General features: G+C 39.0%; 1 protein-coding gene across 2 annotated transcripts in view; it reads right to left on the reverse strand.

Annotated features, from left to right (window-relative positions):
- Positions 1 to 22,301, reverse strand: part of CEP83 (centrosomal protein 83) — a 131,245-nt gene extending 108,944 nt beyond the window's left edge. Inside the window, exon 1 of one of the 2 annotated variants that reach the window (XM_032416713.1) lies at positions 22,283 to 22,301. The gene's annotated coding sequence lies outside the window, so the exon portion shown is untranslated. Of the gene's footprint in view, positions 1 to 21,837; positions 22,260 to 22,282 lie in introns of those variants that run through there. The other variant, XM_032416710.1, reaches the window with a different exon arrangement.
- Positions 22,302 to 24,255: the final 1,954 nt, after the last annotated feature.

Genomic DNA, 24,255 nt, shown 5'->3' on the forward strand with positions numbered 1-24,255 from the left:
CTTACAATGTAGTTTCAGAGAAGGGGAAGGATGCCACCAAGAACACTGTTTGCTAATCAATTATGCATGCCTTGTAACAATTATCCATCAAGATATTTCAGCTGAAAAAAAATTCTGGAGACATTATGGTAATCAAAAGCCTTAAAAATGAACATATCCTTTGACCTAGCACTTCCGCATGTAGGAACTAATTCTAAGAAACTAATCAGAGATGTGTACCAACATTTGTGTTCAGGGATCACCTTCATTTATCATTCTGTGACTATTTACTGAGTACATCACAAGGGCCAGGTAGAAGTGGAAGGCACCGTGCCTTCATGATGCTTATATCATCATGCTATTTATTATGGGAAAACGGGCTATTTTTTAAAAAGCATGTTTAATAGTAAGTTATACCACATGCACGGATCAGATAGTAATCTGATTGTTAAGATATTAAGATGTTAATTTCTCCCAAAATCAATGCAATGCCATTCAAAATCCCAGAAAACTTTATAGAAATTAACAAGCTAATACTAAAATTCATATGGAGGGATGCCTGGGTGGCAGTCCGTTAAGCATCTGCCTTCGGCCATGATCCCAGGGTCCTGGGATCGAGCCCCACATCAGGCTCCCTGCTCAGCTGGGAGTCTGCTTCTCCCTCTCCCTCTGCTGCTCCCCCCTGCTTGTGCTGACTCTCTGTCAAATAAAATAAAATCTTCTTTAAATAAAATAATAAAATTCATATGGAAACAGAAGACCTGGAATAGCCAAAAGAACAAAGTTGGAGAACTTGCACTACCTGATTTCACGACTTACTAAATGCAACAAAAATCAAAACTGCGCAGCATTCATGTCAACAGACACATAAATCCACTAAAAAAGAGAATAAAGTTCAGAAATAGATTCAAACATATATGGCCAATTAATGTGACAAAAACACAAAGTCAATTCAATGGAGCCAGGAAAGTCTTTTCAACAAATCATCCTGGGACAACTGCCTATTCATATGCAAAAAATGAATTTCAAGTTGCACCTCTCACCATAAACAAAAATCGACTCCAAATGTATATATAAACATAAAACTATAAAACTCTTAGAGAAAACATAGAAGAAAATCATTTTAATCATGGGTTAGGTAAAGATTTCTTTAAATTGGTTATTTATTAAAATTAACAAGTTAATTTTTAAATCAAAATTAGGAACTTACATATTTAAAAGACACCATAACGCAAATGAAGGTAAGCAAGATTGGAGGATTTATAAATCATATATTGATAAAGGACTTACATTCAGAATACATAAAGAATTAGAAAACCAAATAAGAAAAATCAATTTAACAACAACAAAAATGGCCAAAAGATTTCGACACTTTGCCAAAGACGATACACAAATGGTAAAATAAACACTTGAAAAGACGTTAAATATCATTAGTTATTAGTGAAATACAAACTAAAAACACAATGTAATACTACCATACACCTATTAAAATGTTAAAACTTAAAAGGCTGATCTTACAAAGTATGGACTAGAATGTAGAAGAACTGAAACTGTTATAAACTACTGGTGGAAATATAAAATGGGAAAATCACTTGATTAATTTTTAAGAAACTGTCAGATACTTGCCATATAATCCAGCCATTTCATGTGTAAGTATTCACCCAAGAGAAATCAGAGTATATCCATGTGAAGACTTCTACACAAATGTTTGTAGCAGCTTTTTTTCTGAGACTCAAACACAGGTTCATCAAAAAGTGAATGGATAGGGAGAGAGTCCAAGATGGCGGAGGAGTAGGAGATCTTAATTTGGTCTGGTCCCAGGAATTCAGCTACATAGCTATCCAATCATTCTGAACACCCGTGAAATCAACTGGAGATATAAGAAAATAGCTGCAACACTACAAAAAGAAAAGCGACCACTTTCTGTAAGGTAGAAGGTGCAGAGAAATGAATCTGAGGCAACATATGGGAAGACAGAAGGGGGGGGGGCGCCTCCATCAGCTGGCTACCAGCAAGTGATACAGCAGTGGAGCACAAAATCAGAACTTTTATTTTTTTTATTTTTTTTTATTTTTAAAGATTTTATTTATTTATTTGACAGAGAGAGACACAGCGAGAGAGGGAACACAAGCAGGGGGAGTGGGAGAGGGAGAAGCAGGCTTCCCGCCGAGCAGGGAGCCCGATGCGGGGCTCGATCCCAGGACCCTGGGATCATGACCTGAGCCGAAGGCAGACGCTTAACGACTGAGCCACCCAGGTGCCCCAAAATCAGAACTTTTATAAGTCTGCTCCAATGAGGGATGTTTGCTCAGGCAGCTAAGTGGGGGGTGGAACCCTCACTTGGACAGTGTGGTCTCAGGATCCTCAGGGTCACAGGAAGACCGGGGGTACCTGAGTGCGGCAGAGCTCCCAGGCATCGGAGCAGGGAAGCCGCCTGCAGAGTGAGCCAAGGAGTGGGCTCTCAGCTGGGGGTTGTCATAAACTGAGAACCACAGCACAGTCAGGCCACTGCTCTTCAAGCAGGGGCCCAACAAGCAACAGAACCAGCGAGAATCCCCTTCTCCCTCGGGAGCACGCCGCAGGAGTCTGCAGGATTTGAAGATTCCAAACGGCTCGTATGCCAGAGATAGAAACGCTCGGCCACAGGCCAAGTGAGCAAAGAGTGAGGTCAGAGACTAGGGAGACAGGAGCAATTGACTGCTTTTCTTTGAGCGCTCACTGAGGAGTGGGGCCCCAAGCCTTCGGCTCCAGGACCAGAAATTGGGAGGCCGCCATTTTCATTCTCATCCTCTAAAGCTTCGAGGAAACCCTTCAGGGAACAAAAGCCACACTGAGCAAACGGGAGCAGATTACTTAGCTGGGCCCCTGGCAAGGGTGGTACAATTCCACCCGGGGCAAAGACACTTGAGAAACAACGCCAACAGGGTCCTCCCCCAGAAGATCAGCAAGAACATCCAGCCAAGACCAAGTTTACCGATCAATGACAACTGCAGAACTCCAGCACCAGGGGAATATAGCACATAGCATTCATGGCTTTTTCCCCATGATTCTTTAGTATTTCAACTTGCATTTTTTTCTTTCCTTTTTCAACCAATTTATTTTAACAATTCCTTTTTTAAATCTTTTTTAATTTTTTAATAACAGGTACTCACCTGTCCGATCATACTCACTTTTTTGTTGTTCTGTTTTTCTTTTTCTTCTTCTTCTTTTTTTTTTTTTTTTGGTTTTCTTCTTTTGTTGAAGTCTTTTTTATTTTTCATCTTTATATTATATCCTTTCAATGTATTTAATTTTTGTATATATAAGTTTTTCCTTCTTTACAATTTTGAGATGTAGTTTCTTCTAGCAAACTGACCAAATTATATTCAAGAGATAGTGTATTGCTCTGTTCTGTTCACCTGTTTATATCCCTTCTTTTTCTTTTGTTGTTGAGCTTTTTTTCCTCTATTGTTTTTTGTCTTTTAATTTCCATTTTTAGAGTTACATTCTATCCTTTCATTGTATTTAATTTTATTTTTGTACTTAAGTTTTTCTTTCTTTACAATTTTGGGATCTAGTTTTCTAAAAAAACAGACCAAAATACACACAGAGCCCAGTGTATTACTCTATTCTGCTCACCTTTCTGATTATATTCTCTTCCCCACCCCCTGCCACTGGATCTCATCTGATTTGTTTAGTGTGTATTTCTCTGGGGTAGTTGCCATTTTAGTATTTATTTTGTTCTCTTGTTCATCTATTTTCTGGACAGAAGGACAAGATGGGAAAACTCACATCAAAAAAGAACAAAAGGGGTACCTGGGTGGCTCAGTCAGTTAAGCATCTGCCTTCAGCTGAGGTTATGATCCCTGGGTCCTGGGATGAAGCCCCACATCAGGCTCCTTGCTCAACGGGGAGCCTGCTACTCCCTCACCCTCTCCCTCTGCCTGCAGCTCCCCCTGCTTGTGCTCTCTGTCAAGTAAATGAAAAAAATAAAGGAGAGAGAGAACAAGAGGCAATACTGACTGCCAGGGACCTAATCAGTATGGGCATAAGTAAGATGTCAGAACTAGAGTTCAGAATAAAGATTATAAAGATACTAGCTGGGCTTGGAAAAAAGCGTAGAAGACACTAGAGAATCCCTTTCTGGAGAAATATAAGAACTAAAATCTAACCAAGTCAAAATCAAAAAGGCTATTAATGAGATGCAATCAAAAATGTAGACTCTAACTGCTAGAATAAATGAGGCAGAAGAGAGAATTAGTGATACAGAAGACCAAATGATAGAGAATAAAGAAGCAGAGAAAAAAAGAGATAAACAACTACTGGATCATGAGGGGAGAACTTAAGAGATAAGTGATACCATAAAGCGAAAGAGTATTAGAATAATTGGGATCCCAGAAGAAGAGGAAAGGGGGGGGGGGCAGAAAGTATATTGGAGCAAATTATAGTGGAGAACTTCCCTAATCTGTTAAAGGGAACAGGCATCAAAGTCCAGGAGGCACAGAGAATCCCCCTCAAAATCATTAAAAACAGGTCAACACCCAGACATATAATAGTGAAACTTACAAATCTCAGAGACAAAGAGAAAATCCTAAACGCAACTCGGGACAAGAGGTTGGTAACCTACAAGGATAGAAACATTAGATTGGCAGCAGACCTATCCACAGAGACCTGGCAGGCCAGAAAGGACTGGCATGATATATTCAGGGTGCTAAATGGGAAAAATATGCAGCCAAGAATACTTTATCTAGCTAGGACGTCATTCAAAATAGGAGGGATTAAAAAGCTCCCAGGACAAACATAAACTTAAAGAATTTGTGATCACCATACCAGTCCTACAAGAAATATTAAAAAGGATCCTCTAAGCAAAGAGAGAGCCCAAAAGTAACACAGACCAGAAAGGAACAGAGACAGTATAAAATAACACTCACTTTACAGGTACTACAATGGCATTAAAGTCTTATCTCTGGATAGTTACTCTGAATATAAATGGGCTAAATGCCCCAATCAAAAGACACAAGGTATCAGATGGGATAAAAAAGCAAGACCCATTGATATGCTGTCTGCAAGAGACTCATTTTAGACCCAAAGACACCTCCAGATTGAAAGTGAGGGGGTGGAAAACAATTTATCATGCTAACAGACATCAAAAGAAAGCTGGGGTGACAATCCTTATATGAGACAAATTAGATTTTAAACCAAAGACTGTAATAAGAGATGAGGAAGGACACTATATCATACTTAAAGGTCTATCCAACAAGAAGATTTAACAGTTGTAAACATTTATGCCCCTAACATGGGAGCAGCCAAATACTTTTAAGCCAATTAACAATAAAATCAAAGAAACACAACGATAATAATACAATAACAGTGGGGGCTTTAACACCCCCCTCACTGCAATGGACAGATCATCTAAGCAAAAGATCAACAAGGAAATAAGGGCTTTGAACAACACACTGGACCATATGGACTTCATAGATATATTCAGAGCATTCCATCCTAAAGCAACAGAATACACATTCTTCTCGAGTGCACGTGGAACATTGTCCAGAATAGATCACATCCTGCGTCACAACTCAGGTCTCAACTGGTACAAAAAGACTGGGATCATTCCCTGCATATTTGCAGACCACAATGCTTTGAAACTGGAACTCAATCACAAGAGGAAAGTTGAAAAGAACCCAAATGCATGGAGGCTAAAGAGCATCCTACTAAAGAATGAATGGGTCAACCAGAAAATTAAAGAAGAATTTTAAAAATTCATGGAAACAAGTGAAAATGAAAACACAACTATTCAAAATCTTTGGGATGCAGCAAAGGCGGTCCTAAGAGGGAAGCATATAGCAATACAAGCCTTTCTCAAGAAACAAGAAAGGTTTCAAATACACAACCTAATCTTACACCTAAAGGAGCTGGAGAAAGAACCACAAATAAAGCCTAAACCCACCAAGAGAAGAGAAGTAATAAAGATTAGAGCAGAAATCAATGAAATAGAAACCAAAAGAACAGTAGAACAGATCAACAGAACTAGGAGCTGGTTCTTTGAAAGAATTAATAAGATTGATAAACCCCTGGCCAGACTTATCAAAAAAGACAAAGGACCCAAATAAATAAGATCATGAATGAAAGATCACAACCAACACCAAAGAAATACAATTATAAGAACATATTATGAGCAACTATATGCCAACAAATTAGGCAATCTGGAAGAAATGGTTGCATTCCTAGAGATGTATAAACTACCAAAACTGAACCAGGAAGACATAAAAAATCTGAACAGACCCATAACCAGCAAGGAAAATGAAGCAGTAATCAAAATTCTCCCAACGAACAAGAACCCAGGGCCAGATGGCTTCCCAGGGGAATTCTACCAAACATTTAAAGAATTCATACCTATTCTTCTGAAGCAGTTTCAAAAAACAGAAATGGAAGGAAAACTTCCAAACTCTTTCTATGAGGTCAGCATTACCCTGATCCCAAAACCAGACAAAGACCCCACCAAAAAAGGAGAATTACAGACCAATATCCCTGATGAACACGGATGCAAAAATTCTCACCAAAATACTAGCCAATAGGATCCAACATTACATTATAAGGATTATTCACCACGACCAAGTGGGATTTATTCCTGGGCTAAGGTTGGCTCAACATCCACAAATCAATGTGATAAATTACATAAATAAAAGGACAAGAACCATATGATCTTCTCAACAGATGCAGAAAAAGCATTTGACAAAGTACAGCATCCTTTCTTCATTAAAACTCGTTACAGTGTAGGGACAGAGGGAACATACTTCAATATCATAAAAGCCATATATGAAAAGCCCACAACAAATATCATTCTCAATGGGGAAAAACTGAGACCTTTTCCCCTATGGTCAGGAACACGACAGGGATGTCCACTCTCACCACTGCTGTTCAACACAGTACTAGTAGTCCTAGCCTCAGCAATCAGACAACAAAAAGACATAAGAGGCATCAGATTTGGCAAAGAAGTCAAACTCTCACTCTTTGCAGATGACATGATACTCTATGTGAAAACCCAAAAGACCACCCCAAAATTGCTAGAACTCATACAGGAATTCAGCAAAGTGGCAGGATATAAAATCAACGCACAGAAACCAGTAGCTTTCCTATATACTAACAATGAGACAGAAGAAAGAGAAATTGAGGAGTTAATCCCATTTATAATTGCACCCAAAACCAAAAGATACCTAGGAATAAACCTAACCAAAGAGGCAAATGATCTGTACTCAGAAAACTACAGAACACTTATGAAAGAAATTGAGGAAGACAAAAAGAAATGGAAAAATGTTCCATGCTCATGGATTGGAAGGATAAATATTGTTAAAATGTCTATGCTACCTAGAGCAATCTACACATTCAATGCAATCCCTATCAAAATACCATCAACTTTATTCACAGAGCTGGAACAAATAATCCTATAATTTGTATGGAACCAGAAAAGACCCCAAATAGCCAGAGGAATGTTGAAAAAGAAAACCAAAGCTGGTGGCATCATAATGCCAGACTTCAAGCTATATTACAAAGCTGTCATCAGCAAGACAGTATGGTACTGGCACAAAAACAGACACACAGATCAATGGAACAGAATAGAGAGCCCAGAAATGGACCCTCAATTCTATGGTCAACTAATCTTGAACAAAGCAGGAAAGAATATCCAATGGGGGGGAAAAAAAAGCAGTCTCTTCAACAAATGGTGTTGGGGAAATTGGATAGCCACATGCAGAAGAATGAAACTGGACCATTTTCTTACACCATACATAAAAACAGACTCAAAATGGATGAAAGACCTAAATATGAGACAGGAATCTATCAAAATCCTACAGGAGAACACAGGCAGCAAACTCTTCGACCTTGGCTGCAGCAACTTCTAGTTAGACCCGCCTCCAGAGGCAAGGGAAGCAAGGACAAAAATGAACTATTGGGACTTCATCAAGACAAAAAGCTTTTGCACAGCAAAGGAAACAATCGACAAAAACCAAAAGGCAACTGACAGAATGGGAGAAGATATCTGCAAATGACATATCAGATAAAGGGCTAGTATCCAAAATCTATAAAGAACTTAACAAACTTAACACCCAAAGAACAAATAATCCAATCAAGAAATGGGCAGAAGATATGAACAGACATTTCTTCAAAGAAGACATACAAATGGCCAACAGACACATGAAAAAATGCTCCACATCACTTGGCATCAGGGAAATACAAATCAAAACCACAATGAGATATCACCTCACACCAGTCAGAATGGCTAAAATTAACAAGTCAGGAAATGACAGATGCTGGCAAGGATGTGGAGAAAGGGGGACCCTCCTACACTGCTGGGAGGAATGCAAGCTGGTGCAGCCACTCTGGAAAACAGTATGGAGGTTCCTCAAAAAGTTGAAAATAGAGCTACCCTATGACCCAGCAATTGCACTACTGGGTATTTACCCCAAAGATACAAATGTGGTGATCCGAAGGGGCACCTGCACCCCGATGTTAATAGCAGCAATGTCCACAATAGCCAAACTATGGAAAGAGCCTAGATGTCCATCGACAGATGAGTGGATAAAGAATGGATAAAGAAACGGAATATTACTCAGCCATCAAAAAATGAAATCTTGCCATTTGCAATGACAGGGATGGAACTACACGGTATTATGCTAAGCGAAATAAGTCAATCAGAGAAAGACAATTATCATATGATCTCCCTCATATGTGTAATTTAAGACACAAAACAGAGGATCATACGGTAAGGGAGGAAAAAATAAATCAAGACAAAACCAGAGAGGGAGATAAACCATAAGGGACTCTTAATCATAGCAAACAAACTGAGGGTTGCTGGAAGGGAGGGTGGGTGGAAGGATGGCAGAATTGAGTGATGGACATTAGGAGGGCATGTGATGTAATGAGCACTATGTATTATATAAAGCCGATGAATCACAGACCTGTACCTCTGAAATCAATAATATATTATTTGTTAATAAATTGAATTTAAGTAAAAAAAAATTTAAAAGTTGAAAAAAAAGTGAGTGGATAAACAAATTGAGATATAGCCATAAAATGGAAAACTAGTCAATAAACATGAATTCCTCACCATGAATGAATCTCAAGATAATTATACTTAGTGAAAAAAATCTAAACAAAAAAAGAGTACATGTTATATGATTTTATTTATATAAAATGCAAACCAATCAAAATGCCAGAAAGCAGATGAATGGTTGCCTGAAAATGGAAAAGAGTGAGCAGTTGGAGAGGTCAGGAGCAAAAGGGAAAGATCACAAAGGGGCATAAGAAAACTTCTGGGGGTGGGGCGCCTGGGTGGCTCAGGCGTTAAGTGTCTGCCTTCAGGTTGGGTCATGATCCCAGGGTTCTGGGACCGAGCCCCGCATCGGGCTCCCTGCTCGGGGGGAAGCCTGCTTCTCCCTCTCCCACTCCCCCCTGCTTGTGTTCCCTCTCTCACTGTGTCTCTGTCAAATAAATAAATAAAATCTTAAAAAAAAAAAAAAACTTTGGGGGGTGATGGATATATTTAATATCTTGACTGTGGTGATAGTTTCATAGTGTACACATGTAACAAAACTTAATTTTAAAAATGTACAATTTGTTAATTATCAATTACATTCAATAAAGCTGTTTTCAAAAATAAACATTGTAAACTATAGGAAAAAAACTTTCCTAAAAGTGAATTCTAGGTTCAAATGTCACAGTTAAGTTTTTCTTTAAAAAAACAAACAAAAAAAGGTTATGGAAGAGTATTTAATAACATCAGGAAATGTATGTTACAGAAGTAGAAAATGCAGGGGTGCCTAAGTGGCTCAGTCAGTTAAGTATCCGACTCTTGACTTCAGCTCAGATCTTGATCTCAGGGTCATGAGTTCAAGCCCCATCCTGGGCTCTATGCTGGGCATGAAGCCTACTAAAACAAATCATCAGAAGTAGAAAACACAGACTACAAAATACTGTTATATAATCCTTATTTTGTAAAATGCCTATTTACATGCCTATATATGCATAGAAAAAAAAAACCACAAAAAAGATAAGCACTAAAATATTAAGATTTTATGTGTGGACAGGCAATAGGTGTGATTTTATTATTTGTTTGCATGTTTCCTGCACATTTCTTATTTTACAACAAACATACACTATATTTATAACCAGAGGGAAAATGTCAAATCCACCTGAAGATCAAAGGAGGAGGTAAAAAGACTTCCTTCTGTCCTTTGTACATCAGAAAACAGTGACCAAATATAAAAGAAAATGAGACTTGAAGTTAAAGCCTCCACTTCAAGAAATAACCCAGAAGTCCTCAAATTCCATTCCTTTCCATGCAAGTTTACACAATACTCAAAAATATATTCAACAAAAACTGGCTGTTGTCCAACCTTACTCTACAGAATTACCATCTATGACATCACTTAAAAAAGCCTCTTATCAATGTAACTCTTTTATCTAAAACAGCAGTATTCAGGGATGTGCCTAGGTGGCTCAGTTGTTTAAGCATCTGCCTTCAGCTTAGGTCATAATCCCAGGCTCCTGGGAGAGTCCAGCATTGGGCTCCTTGCTCAGCGGGGAGCCTGCTTCTCCCTCTGCCTGCCTCTCTCTCTCTCTCTGTGGCAAATAAATAAAAATAAAAAATCTCAAAAAAATAAAATAAAACTTTTAGCAAATAATCTTTTTCAAATTAAACCTTATAGAACTCCAATATTTAGAACAGACTGTGTCATTTTATTAATGTATATTAAAAATAAAAATTTTAATATTTTATATTAAAGACACATATCAGATTTTTATTTCCATTTCAGTTACTATGCTGGAGGTCTCTGATGTTTTTAAACAGTTTACAGCACATTCGGATATATTTATCTTTTATTGTGACTTTTAAAATAGTTGAAGATGTAGGTAAACAACATTCAAATCAAAGTTTGACAGAATCCTGAAGTACATCCCACTCAACAGTTTTGCAAAATTGGTCAATAAAGGTTAATTAAAGCTTATTAACATAGTATACAAAACCTTTCACAATCTAGGCCCTCTTTACCCTTCCATTCTCATCTCCCACAACTCTATGATATGTACTTATACGCTAACCAAACTAAACTGCTTATAGGTCATTGAACTCACAACACATTTGCTCACCTCATGTTGACCCCTCTGCATAGAATGCAATCTAATCTCAACTTTCACTCATTTTTATAGTCAAATCAGTCACTACTTCCTTCTCAAAGTCCTTCTAGATGTTTCCCTTTTTCTTTTCCTCTAATGCATTCCGAGTTAACAGTCATTGTGAGCTCTTCCATAATGCCATGTATTTATCCATATCAATTTATTTACTTCACCATATTCTAATCAGCTATTTGTATTCCAATCTCCTGCACTAGGTTAAACCCTCCTTGAGAGCAAAGATTATGTCTTAGTCATCTTAATACCCCCAAAACCTTACATAATAGCTGGAACATGGCAGGTAGTCAATAAACACTTGCTGAATGAATATTAAGCAGTTTCTCCCACTTATCAAAAGGACAGGAAAACCAAGAAATTGCATAGGTCTTGGGATTCCACAACCCCAAATGCTTTATAATTTGATGCTTGAGGAAAACCATGGAATTTAAGTCAACAAGCACATTTGGAGTAACTAATAAATGCCTAATATTGTGCAAAGGATTATGAGTGATATAAAAGAAGTATGGGTCGCGGTGCCTGGGTGGCCCAGTTAGTTGAATGCCTACCTTTGGCTCCGGTCATGATCTCCAGGTCCTGGGATCAAGCCCCATGGCAGGCTTCCTGCTCAGCAGGGACTCTGTTTCTTCCTCTCCCTTTGCCCCTCCCCCCCATTCATGCTCTTTCTCTCTCTCAAATAAACAAAAATCTTAAAAAAAAAAAAAAGTACTATAGATCAAGTTTCATCCTCCTGAGAGAAGAGTTCCACACAGAATCATGAAAACCCACCTCCTGGAGCACCTGGGTAGTTCAGTCAGTTAAGTGTCCCACTTGTGATTTTGGCTCAGGCCATGGTCTCAAGACCTGAGTCGGGCTCTGTGCTCAGCAGGGAGTCTGCTTGAGATTCTCTCTCTCCCCCTCTCTCCCTCTGCCTCTCCCCGACTCCCATTTGCTCACTCTCTCTCACTTCTTTCTCAAGAATAAATAAATCTTTAAAAAAAAAAAAAAAAAAAAAACCAGACCTCTTACTTCCAGCATGAGAGAATGAGATTGATAAATCCTCTTCACGAAAGAGCCAAACAACACCATTTCAGTAATCTGGAATTCAATCAAAGGCATTCAGCAAACTGAAAAGCGTTTATTCATGAAAACAACTGGGTAAGAAGAACATGAGTCTACCTTTGGCTACTCCCATCTCCCCCCACCTCTGTCAGTGTAGGAGTTTAACAAGCATAAGGCAAACTGTGAAGAGCAGGTTCACCACCACTATTTGAGGGTAATCTATTGATTTGATGCACCATCAGTTAAAGTGGAGATTTCTGTGATAACCTAACAGTGAGACCCAGTGGCACCTTTAGCCTAAGGCTGCAGGACTCTCTGTGGCAAGCAACAAACTGGCAGACTAGCTGGGGATTTTATAGGAGTTCTGGAAGTTGAGACAACCTGGGGGGGGGAGCGGTTGGTAAACTATTTACTAGTTCAGGTTAAACTAAGACGGTCACTGGAGACTGAAGCTGGTCCATGCCACTCACACATCCTTGGCCAACAAAGCTATGCATATGGCAAAAGAGGCTGGTGCAAAGTAAAAGCCAGGGCAAACTTGAAAATGATCTGTGTCTGAATGCACTCTCTTACCCTCATATAGATCCTTCAGCAGTACTAGCCTTATTAGTATTAACCATTAACTGTATTAGTTCAAACTGTCTGAACTCAACTTCTGACCAATCCTTGGTTGAACACTAAGGTATGCAGACCCAGGAAGCCAGGTTTAAAAAAATAAATAAAACCAGCAGACATCAAGAACAACATAATCGTAGGGGCACCTGGGTGGCTCAGTCAGTTAAGCATCTGCCTTCGGCTGAGGTCATGATCCCAAGGTCCTGGGATCGAGTCCCACATCGGGCTCCCTGCTCAGTGGGGAGATTGCCTCTCCCTCTCCCTCCTCCCCCTGCTCGTGCTCTCCCTCAAATAAATAAAATCTTTTAAAAAAGAGAGAGAGAAATAGATGATACAACAAAATTAGTTGTAGAGTATAATGATTGATAGAAAAAGGCAGATAATCTGCAAGGATATGGAGGACTTGACAAACACTATCAATGAACATGAAATAACTGACAGTACACTCCACCCCTAAACTGCAGAATACATATTCTCTTCAAACACACATAAAACATTCCAATATACCATATGCTGGGCCACAAAACAAGTCTCCATAAATCTGAAAATACTGAAATCATGAAAAGTACCTTATGTGATCACAATAGAATCAGAGAGCCAAAATGGAGAGAAATCTGGGAATACTCCCAAATATTGGTAAATTCAACAACAAACTTCTAAATAACCCATGGGTCAAATAAATCACAAGGAAAATTTAAATACATTTGAATTGAATGAAAACAAAAACAGTATATCAAAATGTATGAAATGTAATTTAAACAGTGCTCAGAGAGAAAATTACAGCTTTAAACAACTATAAGAAAAGAAGAGAGGTCACAAATCAATAATCTAAGCTTCCACTTTAGGAAACAAGGGGGTAGGGAGAGCACACTAAGCCTAAGCAAGCAGAAGAAAGGGACCAAAAAAATGTTAGAGTAGGAATCAATGAAACAGAGAATAGAAAAAATAGAAAAATAATCAATTAAATACAAAGTTGGTCCCTTTTTTAATTTTTTTTTATAAAGGGGTGGGGGGCAGAGGGAATCTTAAGCAGACTCTGTGCTGAGCACGGAGCCTGACGCGGGGCTCAATTTCACAATCCTGAGATCACGACCTAAGCTGAAACCAAGAGTTGGACGCTCAACCAACTGTACCTCTCAGGTGCCCCAAAATTTGGTTCTTTAAAAAGATCAACAAAATTGACACACTTAGGCTAGATTTACCATAAAACAGAAAAGATACAAATCACCAAAATAAAGAATGAAAGAGAGATCGTTACCAAACTTACAGTAATTTAAAAGTTTTTAAAATATGAATTTTTTATCAACAAATTAGACAGTTAACATGAAATGGACTAATTCTAAAAGCATACAAGTTATCAAAACTCAAAAAGAAATAGAAAATCCAAATAGAACTGTAACAAATGAGGAAACTGAATTAGTAATTAAAAATCTTCCCACAAAGAAAAGTCCAGGCCCACACTGCTCCATTGGTGAATGCTATCAAATAGTTAAAGAAGTAATAGCAATTCTTAGGAAACTATTTCAGAAAAAAGAGAGTGGGAAACACCACGTAACTCCTTCAATGAGGCCAATGTTGCTCTGATACCAAAGTTGGACAAAGGCACCACAAGAAACCAATATACTAATATTCCTCATGAACATAAACATGAAATTCCTTAACAGAATCTAAGAAAACCAAATTTAGCAACATATATGATTATACAGCATGACTAAGTGAAACTTATCCCAGGAATGAATACAGGGTTAACCTTTAAAAATCATTTAATGTCATATACCATATTAATAAAGACAAAATCCATTATGATCATCTCATTGGATGCGGGGCGGGGGAGGAATCTGACAAAATCCAACACCCATTCATGATTAAAAACTCAACAAACTAGGACAAAATGGAATTTCCTCAATCTAATAAAGGGCATCTACAGAAAACCTACAGCTAACATTACACTTAATAGTGAAAATCTACATAATTTCCCCTGAAGACCAGGAGCAATGCAATACACTCTCAATGCTTATTCAACATCTTACTGAAGGATCTAGCTCATACAACAAAGCAAAAATGAGTAACAGAATATATTAACATTCAGATTGGAATGATCTGATCTTATCAGACATGATCATATACGTAGAAACAATATTAAAAAATCAACTGTGGGGCACCTAGGGGGCTCGGTCAGTTTAGTGACCAACTCTTGATTTTGGCTCAGGTCATGATCTCGGGGTCCTGAAACTGAGCCCTGCCTTGGGCTCTGCACTGGGTGTGGAGGCTGCTTAAGAGTCTCTCTCCCTCCCCCTCCCCCCCCACCATCCTCCCCACCCCACCAAGCACTCTGTTAAAAAATTAATTGCGTTTCTATACAATAATCTAAAAATCAAATTATGAAAATTCTACTCCCAATATCAAAAATTCCGAATTCTTCAGAATAAATTTAATGAAAGTGCAAGAATTATATATTGAAAACTAAAAAAAACACTGTTGAGAGAAATTAAAAATCTAAATAGAGACATCATATATTCATGGATTAGAAGACTCTTAAGTTAGCAATTTTTCCCACACTGATCTTGGATTCAATGCAAATCTTATCAAATCACAACAAATGTTTTTTGTAGAAATTGACAAGTGGGTCCTAAATTTTACATGTAAATGGAAAGAATCTAGGATCACTTTTGAAAAAGTTGGAAAGATTTACATTACCCATTTTATTTTTTTCTTTGAATTTTTATTCATATTTATTTTTCTTGAGTATATGCGGAGCTCGAACTCACAACCCCAAGATCAAGAGTCACATGCTCCACTGAGCCAGCCAGGCACCCCTATACTACCCATTTTGAAACTTACCATAACACTACGGTTATCAAGGCAGTGTGGTACTGGAGTAAAGATACGAATATAGATGAATAGAACAGGATTGAGACTCTAGAAACAAACCCTTATGTTATAAAAGCAACTGATTTTTTACAAAGGTGCCAATATAATTCAAGGGAAAAAGAACAGCCTTTTTAACAAATAGTGCTAGGGCAACTTGGCGTCCACTTGGCATCAAAAAAAATTTAAAAACTTTGGGGGGCCTGGGTGGCTCAGTGGGTTAAGCGTCTGCCTTCGGCTCAGGTCAAGATCCCGGGGTCCTGGGATCCAGCCCCAGGTAGGGCCCCCTGCTCAGCGAGTAATCTGCTTCTTCCTCTCCCTCTGCCCCTTCCCCCTCTCGTGCACATGCACACACGCTTGCTCTCCCTTTCAAATAAATAAATAAAATCTTTTTAAAAAATTTAAAAACTTAGACCATACACAAAAGTTAATTCAATATGGATCCTAGATCTAAATGAAGAAGCTAAAGGTAAACAGAGGAGAAAATCCTTGTGATCTTCGATCAGGCCAAAAGTTCTTAAACACATCATCAAAATCATAAACCATAAAAGGAAAATTATAAACTAGACTTCATCAAAAACCTTTGTACTTCAAAGACACAAGTTTAAGAAAAAGTAAGCCAAAGACTGGTGAAAAAAAATCTTCGTAAATATGTCTCTAATAAAAGACTAACCCAGAATATATAAAGAACTTTTACAACTCAATAAGACAAAAAAACCCAGCTAAAAAAAAATGGGCAAAAGATTTGAACAGAATTCCACCAAAGATGACTTATAAAAGGCTAATAAGTACAAGGAAAATGCAACATCATTTATATTTAGGGAAATGCAAATTAAAATCACAAGAAGAGTTTTGGGAGCCCCCCATCCCCCATGTTGTTCAAAGGTCAACCATAGACTCTTTCTGTTAGGAGACTTGACCTATCTCCATTTGCAACTTCAGATCTTTGTAGAGTATCTTTGTATAGATGGGTTTACATTTATAGTGCTACACAATGTTTCTTGACAAACAATTTCCATTTAATCAAAAACTAAATGTGGTAAGCATTCCTCCCTTGGCTTCCAAGATTCTACCCTTCTCTGGTTTACCTCGGTACTCTCTTTCTCCACCTACCCATTACGTGCTGATGTTCACAAGCCCTCTTCTGATTCCATACACTCTCACTAGGAATCCCATCTACACCCAGGATCTGAACTACCACTATTTCTAACTCTCTTTCCAATTCAGAGAAACTTCTCCCCAGTTTTACTTGATTCATTAACTCCCTCCAGGCTAGGTTTAATACTTCTCTGTATACTCTCAGATTACACTTACATAATTCTAATCTGGCATTTCCTTAATTATAATGTATTCTCTCAGCAGTTCTAGGTCAGGTGTCCTTCTGACATGCCACCAAAACACACCCTCATTTATCTTTATAGCACTTTCAATTTATATTACAAGTAACTATATATAAACTATAAATAACCACTCATTTTCTCCCACCAGGCACTGCTTGAGACGTGGCACTATGTCTTATTCACAATTTTCCCAGTATCTAGTATAGTGCAAGACCCATGACAGGCACTCAAAAATTGGCTAAACCAATGAACAGGAGAAATAAAATGTGCTTTAAATTATAAACATACAAGGCACCTTGGTGGTGCCGTCAGTTAAGCATCCAACTCTTGGTTTTGGCTCAGGTTGTGATCTCAGGGTCATGAGATTGAGCCCCAGGTTGGGCTCTGCACTCAGCACAGAGTCTACTTAAGACTCCCTCTCCCTCTGCCACCCCTCCCCCACATGCACATGCACTTGCGCTCTCTAAAATAAATAAACCTTTAAAAAATAAATGAAAAATAAATTGTAAAGATACAACCTCTGAAAAAAACCTTCAACAATTTATTTTTTCAAAAGAGAAAACAGGACAAAAAAGGTTAAGTGACTAACTCAGTCAAGTCTTCGTCTCCTGAATCACAGTTTGCTTCCCACAAAATCATAATGCCTATTAGTTCATGCTTACTGATCTAAGCTTCCCAGGAACCTCCAGAAGTAACATAAGAATATTATTTGGAGAAGAACCATTTCAAATGCATCCATCCCAGCTCTTGCTAGCTGTATCAGTTATAGAGAACTCAGATGTTAATTATTACTTAATAGTTTTTCTGCCCAATATAGACTAATCTTTAATTGAACCAGTCTTTTCACATATCCTTCATATATAATTTAATATATATCACAACAGTATGTGAAAAATAATGTGCAAGTTGTAATTTGTCAGCACTCCAAAAATATGTAATTATATTGTATGCTCTTTAAGTTTAACAATATCTCAAGTGTCTGCCTTAAACCAAAATGTGATTCAGATGAGAAAAACATTGAATGTGAATGCTAAAGATAAGCACTTCAACTTAGCAGGAAAATCCCTATAGTCCATTGCTAACATTTTCAGTGGTTGCTACGTTATCCTGCGATTCTGTTACTGGGCAACAACTCAGAAGCTAGGATAGCAGCTTACTAAAAAACAAATGACTCAAACCAAGATTTATAAAAATACTGAGACTCTACTTTCTTATACTTTTAAATGAAACAATTCCTTGTCATAAGCATCAGATACAGGATTTACAGTAAGACTACAAAAATTATCCAGAATTTATTTAGAGACATATTTTGAGAGTGATAGGCACTTTCCAAAAGGAAATGGATAGGTTTAGGTTCCTCCCAACTCTATGAATTTTAATGCAAAAGAAATTTAAAGTTACAATATACAGAAACTGGGCACTTCCTGCTTTCTTAATTTCTTTACTACTGGATTACATCTCGGTTAAACTTAAAAAAAAAAAAAAGCTAGACTAGCTAGACTATACAGCCTGTGATCTCTCCATGACCCATAGAGGCAGCCCCAATGGAAAATTATAAAACTTAAGAAAACGGCTACTTTATGAGGGCCAAATAAAAGTACTGACATAATTCATAAATAAGTCTTGACCAGGAAAAAAGTAAAATGGAACAGGGTAAAATGGAGAGATAGGGAGAGAGGGATTATACAAGGGAGGTAGAAGGAGGAGAGAGTTGGGAGAAGTGTTTTTAAAATTAAGATTCTACTAAGGAAGAACCAGGAAATTGACCAAACTCCCCAAGGCCACTTGAGAGTAGTGCCAGCATTCCTGAGGGAGTCCTCACTGTTGATAATGTCTTGGGAAATTCTCAAATATCACACTTTCTAGGAATAGAATCTTTCCTTCCAATCCCAATGAATTCCCTCTCTTTAATTCCCTTTCTTATGGTTCACAGTTGCCCTTTCTCTCTCACTCTCTCAAAGATTTTCTTTTACTTCTATTACACTATGGAAGGGGGGGAAAAGTACAAATGCACATTCCTCATCTCTAAGAAACATTTATTCAGCAACTTCTATTTGGAAGATACTAAGGATACAGCTCATTGAGATCTGGTGTCCTGCCCTTAAGGAGCTTACAATCTAGTTAGGAAGGTGAGGCATATACAGAAATGGTAAATCGCAATATAAAGTGTAAGTATCAGATGAGAATGGCTAATGAAAACATCCTACAGGATTTCAGAGAAGAAAGAGTTCAGAACATGTTACCCTAAAATATGCCACTTTGGTGTACTGATTGAGTTAAAAGCACTTAAGAAATAGCAGGTGCAAAAAGGGGCACTCTGACCCTCCTTTTTCTTCTTGAAAACAGAAGATAAAAATCCCAGAAGAAAAAAAAACAAACAAAACCTGTACCAGGAGTACAGAAGACATTCTTATCACCAGAGATGGGGGATCAAAGCTGAGAAATCTGTACAAACAAGCCTTATTAAACTAATCTTTATCTTCCTAGTCACTTCTCCACAATTTACTACTCAACACAAAACCCTTGTCTTTTTTACATAAATTTATTGTTTCTTTATCTAAAAGGTATAAAAGGTTTCTGCTCTGGTTACTTCAAGTCTTCATTCTCCTGTGAAGGCCCCCAAGTACATGTAAACAATTTTTTTAAACTTGTACGCTTTTTATCAGTTTTATGTCAATTTAACTCTTAGGCCAGCTAGAGACTCTAATAAGAGAGTAGAGAACTTTTCCTCCCCTGCGGAGATTATGGTGGAGTTGAACTTTAGAGAAAAGGTACAATTCAGATTTTAGGAAAGAAGGGAAGAAATCAGGTCAGGTAGGCAGAATGACTCAAAGACTTGGAAGAAAGGGAGAAAGCACATAGTAGGTTTAGAGGATAGTGAGGAAATCAGTCTGGACACAACAGTTTTTCTATAAAGAACATGAACATGAAATGGCAGAGTGAGAGGAGATTTTGAAGAGTTCAGGTTAAGAAATGTGAACTTTAGTTGGTAGGAAAGAGTACTTCAGGAAATTTTTTTACAGATACATACACACATGCCCTAAAAGTACACAAAGATTAGACAATTTGACAGAATTACTGAACTTAATACATTATGTATGACAAAATTAAAATAAAACTCAATTACTTTAGGCAGAGACAGTACCTAGAAAACACAAAGAATTCTGACAATTAACTAATCTTTCTGTTAAGATTTCCTTCTTCTAAACTTCTTGAATTAGAACTTCCCATGACAAAAGGCTGACTTCTGATTACTAAGAATTTTATACGAGTCATTCTTGATTTTATTCTCTGCTTGTCTTGCCCAACTCTTGAATATTTCATTACTTCAACATCAGCATATGGAAAAGAGAAAGGGGGAGGGAACTAAGATGAAGTCAACAGATTTTTGCAATGTAGTAAGACATGCAACTTCAAGTTGCAATTCCCATTACCCATGGTTTGATTTCAAAGAAGTCATTCAGTCTCATAGTGTCTCAAATGTTCACTTCTTTTCTGACATACTTGAAAGGTTATAGCACTCAAAAAAAAACATGAAAAAGTGCTCTGAAAACTACTTGCCATACAGTCATACAAATTATATCAATAAGGGTTTAATGGGTGGAGAAAGAGTGAGGTTATTGGCTCAAGCAAGGCTTAAAAACACTTGTGGATACTGTTTTAATCTCCCAATGCGCTATGTAACCCTAAATTGGTATTATTCTATTAATTGAAAAATTCCTGAATATAGCCTGCACACTTCATCTGATTAGAAAATATTCGAAAGAAAGAATACAGGACATACACTGTCCTATATAACCAAAGGGTAACTGAAATCCATTTGCAACTCTCTGGAGAGTCCTGTATGACACTGAAATTCAAAACATTCTAATAATTCCACACAAAATGAGTTTGAAATCAAACTTCAGTACAGAAGGTGCGTATTAACTGTAACCACCTACAGGCTAAACCCATGAATTTACAGAATTCTGAATCCAGATAATTGTAGGATAGTTACATTTAATTATATTCTAGCTGAATATTAGACTTGTTTACGGAGATGTTGCTTGGTAACAGAAGCACTGCTTTAACAACCTACTCAGTTTTAGATCTCAAGTATTTTGTGTTCATAGTCTAAACACTATCAACTATAACACATATAAGAAATTAAGAACAAGTTTCTTGCATACTAGACGTCTCTGAGATTTTACTGAAACAGCTTCATAATTACAACTCAGGTAACTTAAGGCTTTAAAAATACTTGGCAGTGGGCATTTTGAAGAGCTAAGTGCCCATTTATTACGGTCAAAAGCTGGTAAGGATTCATCAAAATGTCCATTTAATCCAGGCATTCATTTACATAGTCTAGACGTTATCTCTGAAATGACTGCCAATATCACTATTAAAATTGTCTGCGGGGTCATAGAAAGTGGTTAGCATAGTTTTTTCATCACAAATTAAACTGGTGGTATACCACACGTTCAGCCAGTTAGTAAACTAGCTACCAAGCACCGCGCTGGAGTGCATCAAAAAACTCCAAAAAGGGGCGCCTGGCTGGCTCAGTCCGAGGAGCATGCGACTCTTAATCTCGGGGTGGTGAGTTCGAGCCCCGCACTGGGTGTAGAGATTACTTACATACATAAATTAAAAAAAAAAAAAAAAAAACTCCATAAAAAGTTTCACGTGCACTTAACTGGCTACAGAACATGTCTCACAGCCTACGTTTCTCACACCCGCTCCCATTACTTTACAGGAAAAGCACAAAAAATTCAAGGGCAAACTGTGAAGAAAAGGGGAGCATTCCAAAACTACGGACAAAACAGCGTCCCCATAAAAAGAGATTACGTACCAGACTCGCACACAGTCCTTGCAGCTTGCGCGCAAAGAACTTAAAAGCGCCCGGTGCTGTGGCCGCACTTGCCACCGGGGAACACCTGCACAGCTCCAACCACTGGCACCCACTCAGCTCTTCTCGCACCGGCATCGGGGCTACGGGATGCAGTTCCACACGCGGGGTGCTGGCCCGGCCGGCAGCCGCTCGCGGCGCGGACTGAACAGGAGGAGCAGGAAAAGGAGGGCCGAGCACGCCCCTCGGGCTCCCGACTCCAGGGAAATGTGAGGTTTCCCAAGAGAGCTCCGAGGACAGAAAGGGCGGCGGTGGAGAGAGAGCTTCGCTCCACCTCGGCGGACGGCCTTTCTCAAGGTAGCGACGCAGCCCAGTAGCTGCCGACCCGCCAACACGCCACCCTCAGCCCGCCGCCCGCCGCCCGCCGCCCGCCGCCCCTCAAGCCCACCGGAGCGCCTCGGTCTGGAGTCCTAAGAGAGCCCGAGGCAGGAAGTCCCGCCCCTACGTCGACGTCACCGACGCCGCGGACGCCGGCCGCGGTCAGCAGCCGTTAGAGGGAGGAGGCGAGCCGAGCGGAGGCGGGAGCGGCGGCAGACAACGGCGGGAACGCCGGGTCGAGGCGGCGCTGCGACAGAGTCCTGGGGGGACGCAGAGATTCCTCGAGCCGAGGACCGGTACTTGCTTCAACCAGCCAAACTGAAGTGCGTGGTTGAGCGGGAAGCCGGTCTCCCTCACCTCCTCGCAACGCTATGTTTCTAGGGGATTTTCCCCCTTTTCGCGCTTCCCTCTGCCGGCTCTTCGCACACTCTTAACTCTTTGAGGGCTCCGAGGAGGTCCTGCCGCTGCCTTCGATCCCGATTGTGCACATTTAATGGGTCCTGGAGTCGCCTGCCTGCCACGCAGCCTGGGGGCATCAGCCCCCGAGCGGGTAGTCAGCTCAGCTTGCCAGGAGGAACCGGCCAGGTCAGGACCGGGGCCCCGGGTGAATCCTTCCCCGCCCCTCGCGTCCTGCTCCAGAGTCAGGGCCCACTGGAGATAACATTGTGAACTATTTATTTAAGGTTGTAAACTAGAGTTGGGAGAGAAGGTACTAGTTTTTGAGAGCATCAGTTATATGCCAAGGGCTGAAATGAGGTAGAGTTTCAGTCTCTAAGAATATGTGGTAGAAGAAATAGGTACTCATCTTTCCCACGTTTGTTCAGCGTCTTGGTTCGGGGTTTCGGTTCTCATTGCATTGTGAAGCACAGCTTATTTTTACCTAGGCTGTAGCTATGATTAGAAAGGCAACTGAGATAGGAACTTTTTTGTTGAAATGAGGAAAGAGGAGCCATTCCATGAGACAATCAGTTGGATAATGGAGTGTCAACACATGGATTACAAATATGTGGAAGATCGTATCAGTGAACAGAATATAGAATCCAGAAACAAACTGCTGTGCCATGTACAAGTGTTTAATAATAGTAGCTCATATTTGCTGAGCATTTAGGTATCAAGTACCAGAGCACTTTTTCAGATTATATTATTTAACCCTAAGACGGGTGCAATTATTATCTGACTTTACAACATTACTCAGAGCCATTACTGCTAAGTGTTGAAGCCAGGAGACCAGGACTCCAGAAGTCTTAGTGGTAACCAGTAAACTATATGCTACAAATCCCTGCTAAGTGGGAAAGAGATTATCTGAGAAATAACAAGCCCATGGAGACAGACTTTCTATCTCCTTTCTCAAATACCAGATGAATCAAAAATTTAAATGTAAAGAATGAAGCCAAAAAAACACTACAAGAAAATCAAGGAGAGTATCTTCATAGTCTTGAGCTGAGAAAGGCCTTTGCTAAGTATGAAACAAGAACCAGAAACCATAACAAAAAAATGGTAAAAATTAACCACATGAAGATTGTAATCTTCTTCTATATACAGGTTGTAATCTTCTATACACAATGAACCAGTGGAAAATACATTTGTATTGTGGAAAAAGAAGGAAAAATATTCCTAATATACAAAGAGCTCACACAATTTTAAGGAGCGCCTGGGTGGTGCAGTCCGTTAAGCATCCCACTCTTGGTTTCTGCTCAGGTTGTGATCTCAGGGTTGTGAAATTGAGCCCTTCCGTGGGCTCTGTGCTCAATGCAGAGTCTGCTTAAGACTCTCCCTCTCCCTCTTCCCCACACACACACGCGTGTGTGCATCTCTCTCTAATCTTTAATTTTAAAAAAAGTATCAATTTTAAAAACACCTCACTATAATTAGCAAAGGAAATCAATAGGACATTTTTAAACCAAGAAAAATGAACATCTAATTAAATGAAAGATGTTCAACATTCCAAACAGATCCTTTTTGTCCCTCAGGGTACATAGTGATATGGGGTTACAATTACTATTGTGCACTTATTGGTGTTAAGGTTGAAATTGGGACAATCTT

Source organism: Phoca vitulina, unplaced genomic scaffold, assembly GCF_004348235.1.
Source record: "Phoca vitulina isolate PV1807 unplaced genomic scaffold, GSC_HSeal_1.0 scaffold19, whole genome shotgun sequence".
NCBI lineage: Eukaryota > Metazoa > Chordata > Mammalia > Carnivora > Phocidae > Phoca > Phoca vitulina.